The sequence below is a fragment of the Miniopterus schreibersii genome (genome assembly GCF_964146895.1).
Source record: "Miniopterus schreibersii genome assembly, chromosome: 2".
Classification (NCBI taxonomy): domain Eukaryota; kingdom Metazoa; phylum Chordata; class Mammalia; order Chiroptera; family Miniopteridae; genus Miniopterus; species Miniopterus schreibersii.
In genome coordinates, this window is record NC_138102.1 from 133130192 (window position 1) to 133138825 (window position 8634).

Here is an 8634-nt window from a genome sequence, read left to right on the forward strand (position 1 = left end):
AAATTACATCCCCCCCAGAAATGTATAGTGGGTCATCTGAAACCAAATCCCCCCCAACACCTGACACCCGCAGACTTCTCCACCTTGGAGTTAATGGGAACGACGACACCTCGGCGCGGCCTCGGCAGCCCTCGGGCGGCGTCGGAGGCGCCCTCCGCCCCGGCTGCGCGCCCGCCCGGCCTGTGAAGCGCTCGTCCGCTTGCCCCCGCATTCCTAGGTTGGCACTTACGCTTTCCTTATTCTTTGAAGGAATTCCCAACATACTCTTTTAACTCTTTACTTTAAAATAAGCTCATAGCCCGGCCGGGCGTGCGATCGGGGTTCGATTCCTGGTCAGGGCACATGCCCGGGTTGCGGGCTCGATCAATGACTCTCATCATTGATGTTTCTCTCTCTCTCTCCCTCTCCTTTCCTCTCTCTGAAACCAATAAAGATATATTTTAAAAAAGAAATAAAATAAGCTGATAGAAAAGTTGAGGGGAAAATACAAAGTATCTCTATAGTATGTATCCTTCACCCACTTCACAGCTGTTAACATTTTATCACATTTTCCTCACCATTCTCATTCTCCTCTCTGTTTCTGCCTCTCCTTCCTTCTCTCTTCCTGCGTGTGTGTATGCATGTGTAATTTTTTTCTCTGAACTATTTCACAGAGTAAGTTTCAAACATGACATCCCAATACTTATCAATACTTTAGTGTGTATTTCCTAAAAACAAAGATAGGCTCTTAGTAGTCAAATACAATCATCAACATCAAGAGAATGGCATCAATATAATACTGCTATCAAATTCACACACTCGGTTCAAATTGTGCCAACTGTCCCAAGTTTCTTTCTTGGGCCCGGAGGTCCCCCAGGATCACATGCCGCATGTAACTGCAGCATGTCCTGTCTCTTCAGTCTTCTTCAATCTGGAACAGTTCCTTGGTCTTTTGTCTTTTATGATCTCCACACTTTTGAAAAGTACAGGTCAGTTACTTTGTAGAATGTCCCTCATTTTGCATTTGTCTGGTGTTGCCTCATAATTAGCTTTAGGTTATGCATTTTGGGCCAGAACACCACAGAAGTGATTCTGTGTCTCTCAGTGTATTTTATATGGAGACACATGATGTTGCTTTGCCCCATCCCTGGTGAAGTTAACTTCTATGAACTGGTTAATTTGGTGTCTGCGAAATCTGTCTACTATAAAGTTATGCAATAAGTATTTTGAGCTTATTAATATCTAATAAATGAGCATTTGGGGTGCAGTAAGTGCTCAATGTCATCAACAGGTTCTGTGACTTTAAGCAGAACAACAGATAGCAAAACAAATTAAACCACTGGCTAATCAATTTAAACAAGAGTGAAGTGCCTATGGTATCTCATCAATGTTACAACTAAACATTATTCGAGGACCTGCTGTACTTTGATACTATGTAAATATCTACCCCATATCTACCCTAATACTGTTACACCACTGTCTTAATCACAGCTTCACACTGAGTTCTGGTACGTGGTACTTCAGAAGAATCTTGGCTATTTGGGGCCCTTTATTCTTCCATATAAAATGTGAAATCAGCTTAGCAAGTTCCATGATTTTGATTCAATTGCTTTGAAACTATAGTTTAAGTTGTGGAGAATTAGCATCTTTATGATATTATCTTCCTTCCCATAAACATGCTATGTCTCTCCATTTACTTAGGATCGCTTTTATATTTTTAAATTAAGTTTTATAACTTTTCTTATAGAGGTTTTCTTGGACAAAGGCCTCAAGGTATTTGAACAACTAGTTTCAAGAGATGTAGAGCTGAAATTTGGGACAGAAAGGATATGAATTTATAATCTTTTATCTTCGCCTGGAAGTGAGCCTAGACTGAACTGGGCTTGGTTCAGCTCAGCTTGGAGTGTACATTGACGTCATCTATACATGGTGAGTAGTTAAGATGGACAGTGAGCTCTTTTTAGTTTTTTGCAGAATGAGGAACCATGAGCAGCAAAGTCTCCTGCGACACCCTTTACAGGCAGTGCGGGAAGTCCTGTGTGGGAACCAGCACGAGCATGGACGTGTTTGAAGATCGTGGAGGTGCAGATCAGCCTGAAGACCCCTGACCCTCAGAAGGACACGCACTTCCCGGGCACCCTCAGGCTTAAATCCACTCCCTGCCCCAAGTTCTTCGTGTGTGCTCTGGGGGCCCAGCAGCACTGTGACAAGGCCAAGGCCGTGGATGTCCCCCACAGGGACATAGAGGCACTGCAGAAACTCAACGAGCATAAGAAACTGGTCAGGAGGCTGGCCAAGAAGTATGGTGCCTTTTTGGCTTCAGTCTCCGACCAAGCAGATCCCACGCATCCGGGGCGCAAGCCTGGATAAGGCTGCCAGGTTCCCTTCCTTGTGACCCACAGTGAGAGCCTGGGGGCCAGAGCCGATGAAGTGAAATCCACGATCAAGCTCCCAGTGAAGAAGGTGCTGTGTGGGGCAGTGGCTGTTAGCCACGTGAAGGTGACAGGTGATGAGCTTGTGTTCAACATCCACCTCGCTGTCAATTTCTGGTGTCATTGCTCAAAAGGAACTGGCAGAACGTCCGGGCTTTATACATCGGGAGCACTGTAGGAAAGCCCCAGACCTGTACTAAGGCGCAGCTTAATAAACCAGACTGCTACCAAAGAAAAGATTGATGGTGAGATGTGTCTGACTGACTTTTAGATCCTTTGAATGGAGCTGAAGCATCCACCACTTCCTCCCCTCTCCTGACCAGTGTTCTGCTTTCCCTCTTGAGAAGTCAGTGGGAGCTAGAGTGGATAGAGAGACTATTAAGATTCAGGAGAAACCTGAAAAAAAGAAGGACTTCAGGCCAGAATTCTGTTGTCCTGTGAGAAGGGGTGGCCGCATGGAGCAATGGAGGCTGTGGAAGCAACCCAGGAAGAGGGCTATGGGAGGAGATATTAAGCAAACTGAGCGACACCCACGAGGAAAGGTCTTTGAGTAGAAAGCGATGGACCATAGTTCCATAAGCATCCCATTGTCACAAACCCACCCACTGTAAATTACTCACAGGCATGTCCCAGTCAGCAGGCTGAGGTCATAAAGCAAAATTCCCTGGTTTCTGCTATTGACGTTGTTACCCACAAAAGCCAGAGTCGAAAAAAAAATTTATGCAAAATGGAAACGAAAAGCCTTCCTAGTGAGCTATAAATTCAACAGTGACCAGCCCGTAGCCATTTACTATCCCAATGAGATGCAAGAGCACAGCCTCCAAGAGAGGACAACTCCACGGGGGCCAGCACCATGCGATCCCTCGTGATTTGGCTTGATTCAGGCTAGAATTCAGAATACCGGGAGAATCAATGGGCGGGTGGCCTCACGATACTGCTTTGAGAGACGATCATCAGGAGCCTGCAGTCATTATTCATCAAAAGGACAGTTCAAGAGGATTAGACAAGCAGCTGAGAAAAACATAACAATCTTGTGGAAGTCAAAATGCTTAACCAGGACTCACGAGTGCCCTTTCTGGAGACCCACCACATCTCTGCCACAGAAATGGCCAAGGAAGCCCCCATAGGCAGGGCCTATCTTTCCTCAGAAAATAGTTCTGGTGCTGGTCCCTCCCACAATCAATTTAACAGTCAAAGCTCAAAAAGATTCCTTTAGCTTGAAAGTAGCAATTACTTTTCCACTGTAGCCGTTAAAACTCAACAAGGGTTTAAAATGTCAAATTTTAAATAATGGAACTTCCCGATGAGCTTTTCAACATGATTTAGCTGGAAAATGTACTCCCAGGTAACTAAATGTATTGGCCAAGTGCATAAGCCAATGAAAGGCTGCTGCCTAAAATGATGGCCTTGCTTTAGAGTGGTATGTGTCTTTTTTATTTTATTTTATAGAAATTAAACACAGAACTAGTTTTCTGTGGAGGCAAATTCATGACAGATCTCCTACCACAATTATAGTCCCATTCTGCCAGTAACTCACTTTGTATTCTATGCAAGAATGCAACTTAATAGTGTGTTTAGATTTAGAAACTGTCAGATGTGTTTCTGTTTAATTTAAGCTTGTCAAAAACAGCTGCAGTATGGAAACATCAATTATAACAACTATAGTAGCCATCAGAAGTTAAACCAAGACATGTTATAGTCAGTGAGAGAGAAAATGTAATTCAAGTCAGGAAAGGAAAAAAATGACAAAAGTATCCCAGTGAATTCAACTTGAGTAGTTAGAGATCTGAAATGACTGACAACAGGTCCAATTGATAAAATATTTCTACCTTCTAGTTTAGTCATATTTTATGACATTTTATGGTTATTTAAGCTGTTTTTAAAAACGTAATATCTGTGGATGCAAAGAAATTGAGATGTGTATTTTTTAACACATAAGAATATATGTTGTGCCCAGCAGGGCATGGCTCAGCGGTTGAGCGTCGACCTAGGATCCAGGCGATCAGGGTTCGATTCCCAGTCAGGGCACATGCCCGGGTTGTGGGCTGCAACCGATCAATGACTCTCTCATCATTGATGTTTCTATCTCTCTCTGTCCCTCTCCCTTCCTCTGTCTGAAATCAATAAAGATATATTTTAAAAAAAAGAAAAAAAAGAATATATGCTGTTTACGCTTAACAGTTCTTATCTCCTTAGACCATGGGTGAGAAAGCTCAGAATATTTAACAAATCATAATCTGACTTGAGACCATTGTCCTCATCTTAATAAAGCCAGCTAATGGCCTTTGTAAACCACTGCCTCCCAAGACATTGTAAGCATTTCATGGCATAGAAAATGCACTGTACCAAACACAGATAAATTTGAATAAACAAATTTTCATTTACCCAAAGGCTCTTATAATTCTGATTTCACATATTCCATTTTCAAAAGCTTTCATTTGCTCCTCTGTGAAACAAAGACTTCTGTAGACCTCTAACTTCCCTTTTAGCCGCCACTTCTCTCCCATGTGTGCTGCCTCGTGCAGGCTGTTAGTGAAAGGAGCAGGGGCCCGACCGCCGCGGCTCAGAGGCTGAGCGTTGACCTGTGAACCAGGAGGTTGCGGTTCGATTCCCGGTCAGGGCACATGCCAGGGTTGTGGGCTCGATCCCCAGCAGGGGCCGTGCAGGAGGCAGCCGATCAATGACTCATCACTAATGTTTCTCTCTCTCCCCCCCTCCCTTCCTCTCTCTGAAATCAATAAAAACATATTTTAAAAAGAGTAAAGGAAAGAAAAGGAGATGAAAACCCAGCCCCACCGTTTCTTGGCTGAGTGGCTTGGAGCACATTATTAACCAGCCCGAGCCTCATCTTCCTCTCTGTACACCCACCTTTCAGAGTAACTGTGTGGATTTGCCATGATACATGCACAGTATCCGGCTCATAGTAACAGTCAGAAAAGCGTAGCCGTCCTCTCCACCACCTAAGGGCTGTCCTCCAGGAACAGATGCTGCCCCTCAGCTGCGTTCTCCTCTCTGCTAACTAAACAGTTGGGCCGTTCCTCTGACACAAGGCTTTCACAACCCATTTACATCCACCAGGCGACCAAATATGCCCTGCACATCGCTGATTTATTTTGAAATCAGTAATCCTCTTTAACTGGCTTCACGTGTGACCTGAATTGTAATGCCACATCACTATCGGAAATGAATTCATGAAGAACGAAGCATCCTGGAGGTCTCTCTAGGAGCCAAAGTGCTCACAGATGGAGGGCCAGGAATGGGGGAGGGGCGCTAAGGGGTAGAATGGGGGCCCTCCGGGGGCTCTGGGAATGGAAGAGCCTAGCCCAATGACCAAAAGGATTTGGGGGGGGTCAGAGAGTCTTGGGCTCTGCTCCTCCTTAACCACCTCACCCTGACAGGTCACCTTCCTTCTCTAAGCCTCAGCTACCTGACCTATAGACCTGATATAACAACACCCACCTCGCCCTAGCCAGTTTGGCTCAGTGGTTAGAGCGTCGTCCTGCCGACAGAAGGGTCCCAGGTTCGATTCTGGCCAGGAATATGTACCTTGGTTGCAGGCTCCATCCCTGGCCCCGGTCAGGGTGCGTGTGGGAGGCAACTGATTGATGCGTCTCTCTCACATCAATGTTTCTCTCTCTCACTCCCTCCCTTTCCGCTCTCTCTGAAAAGTAATGAAAAAAATATCCTCAGGTAAGGATTATAAAAGATAATGTCCATCTCATGGGTTTATTATGAGGACTTGAGAAGATAATACAGGGTGGGGCAAAAGTGGCTTTACAGCTGTTCATATGGAAAAGTAATGCAATAATTGATAAATAATAATGCAAGAATAAATTGTGTTTAGTGTACTCATGACTGTAAACTCACTTTTGCCCCACCCTGTATATGTCAATGTCGAGGGAGGGAGGCTGCAACGGGTGGTTCGGAGGCGAGATCCCCAGCGTGAAGAAGGCCCGCAGAGCCGACATCGAGGGACGATTCCTCCTTTGCTGTGTACAGCGCTGGTTAGATAGACCACAGCAAGCAGTGCGCCAATGTCCCGTGCAGTCGCACTCTACTGAATCATTACATAAGGTCATCATCACGCACACGTGCAGGATGGTCGGGGCCATGGACGGGACACCAAGACCTGCAAGCCCCTCCCTGACACACGCCCGGCAGTCAAACATTTAGCTGAGTAAACACTCAATAGAAGATGACAGCAGCCGCAGCACTCTTCATTTCTTAGATGCTAAGGGACACAAACCACATATTGGTTTGTTTGGCTCAATTCTTTCATTGAAATGTAGGTGATGGTGAGACTGGTGACACGCTCTCTGTGAGGGGGACAAAGCTTATACATGCTGTGCCTCATAGGACACATTTAATTGAGAATATTCGGTTCTCAATTAGTCATAAGCCCTACATAAGCCCCTGGCAGACCTGCCCATTAATTAGTCAGACAGGAAAAGGCGAGTAGGGTGGGTAAAGCTCATCAGATGGGCTCAGTAGAGAAAGTAAGCAAGTGGCCCGTGAGACCACATTCACAAGGCGTGTTGCTAAGTATAGAAAGTTGGCCATCAGCAAGACATGTTAAAGACGGAATGAATGCAACACCTGATTTTTTAGAAGATGGAACGCTCAAGAATGGTTATGTATAAAGAGAAAATGATTGAAGGACCAAATCATAGGGTACAAACCAAGCCCCCTTTAGATCGACGTGTCACCTGTAAACTGTCCAGCCCTTGGGCCCTCACTCGGGCTTCGCCTGCACTCTGCCCAAGAGATAAAGCTCCGCAGCCGCCCAGCTAACTAATTGGTGAACTACAGCTGCTGCCAGGCATCCCCGCCCCCGTGTCAACAAACCTGCGCTGACTCCAGATGAGCTTGCTAAGCCCCGTTGTTCAAACCGACGGGACAGGGAGAGAGTGGGGGGCAGGCATGGGGAGGAGAGGGGGGAGAGAGAGAAGACAAGGTAACAGAGGGGCATAGGATTCAGCAGTGTGGCCCTTCCCCTCCATCCTAACTGTGTAAACTTACCCCTACCCCTTTTCCCTCACTACTCCCTGTCTGTTTGATGTTCACCCAGGGAACCAGGTGATCCGAGCAGCTTCATTTAGTCTGTGAGACGTTCTGTTCTGCGGCGCCTGGGATGGCCCGCCCGGGGTGTATGTAGAGGCCACCGTACCGCATCAAGGTAATTTCTCACATGAACTATTTTTCCTTGGCACCAGAATTTCTTCTGAGAAAAGAACCGGTTGGTATTCTTCTACAAATACATCAAATTGGTGTTATTTTGCCCAAGAGAACAATAAAAGCTTTCCCCCCACATTGTTCTGATGAAAGCAGCTTTGATACCTTGTTCATGTTTGAGGAACTGGTACTTTCCTAAGAAATTGCAGCCTTTCCTGCCAGCTGATTGTTTCTAGCTACATTCCCTGCTGCCACCTGATCTTTTTGTAGGTTATCATCATGGAGTTTTGGGGGTTGTTTGTTTGTTTGTTTGTTTTGGGAGGGGGTGTTTTTTAAAAAAACTAATTGTTAGCACTCCGGTAGTTGCCATTACCCTGACCAGACCAGGACATGGCCACGACAGGAAAAGCAGCCAAGACCCGAGTTCACGTGGACAGTGGCCACGGCCAGCAAGGGAAGACACTCCTGCCCAGCCCCATGCTCTCTCTCTCTCTCTCCTTTCTTAAGCTTCTTTCAGTTTTAACCCACAGCCGCCTTTTTCCCATCGCAGGAACATATGTGAGGCCACTTGGGGCTCTGCTCTGAATTATTTTTCTGCTCTAAAAATTAAAGTTTTGTTCACTCTATCAAGCTTGCCTCCTGGGCTGCCCAGGAAATGACATTTCTCCTGGGAGAGCTGAGTCCTTCCTACACATCAGCCCCTGGCAGACCTCCCCATTAATTAGTCAGGCATGTTTGTACTCATCCGAATCCCACTGGTAGACACGTCTTATACTGAAACACCAACCTCTTACTACATGTGCATAAAATGATGTGTGAACGTGGAGGGAAGTGTTGCAACAGGGTTATTTGGTCTGGGGAATGAATCAGGGAAATCTGGGTCAGTTTCCCTCCACGTCTCTTTTTGGTTCCCGCGGTCTTTCTCCCCGGCTCTCTCAGGCGATGCACACCAGCTTGTGTTTCCTTCGGTAGAGCCTGGGGGAAAATGTCAGGTTCTTCAGAGCAAAATATCTTCAAATTAAAAAAAAAAAAAAAAGAAGAAGACGAGAGA

At 45.8% G+C, this 8634-nt stretch overlaps 1 pseudogene across 1 annotated transcript; it reads left to right on the forward strand.

Annotated features, from left to right (window-relative positions):
• The first annotated feature begins 1964 nt into the window (after window positions 1-1964).
• On the forward strand, window positions 1965-2654 carry LOC308552527 (large ribosomal subunit protein uL1 pseudogene; annotated as a pseudogene). The gene has a single exon. The product of its transcript is annotated as a large ribosomal subunit protein uL1 pseudogene (transcript).
• The last annotated feature ends 5980 nt before the right edge of the window (window positions 2655-8634 follow it).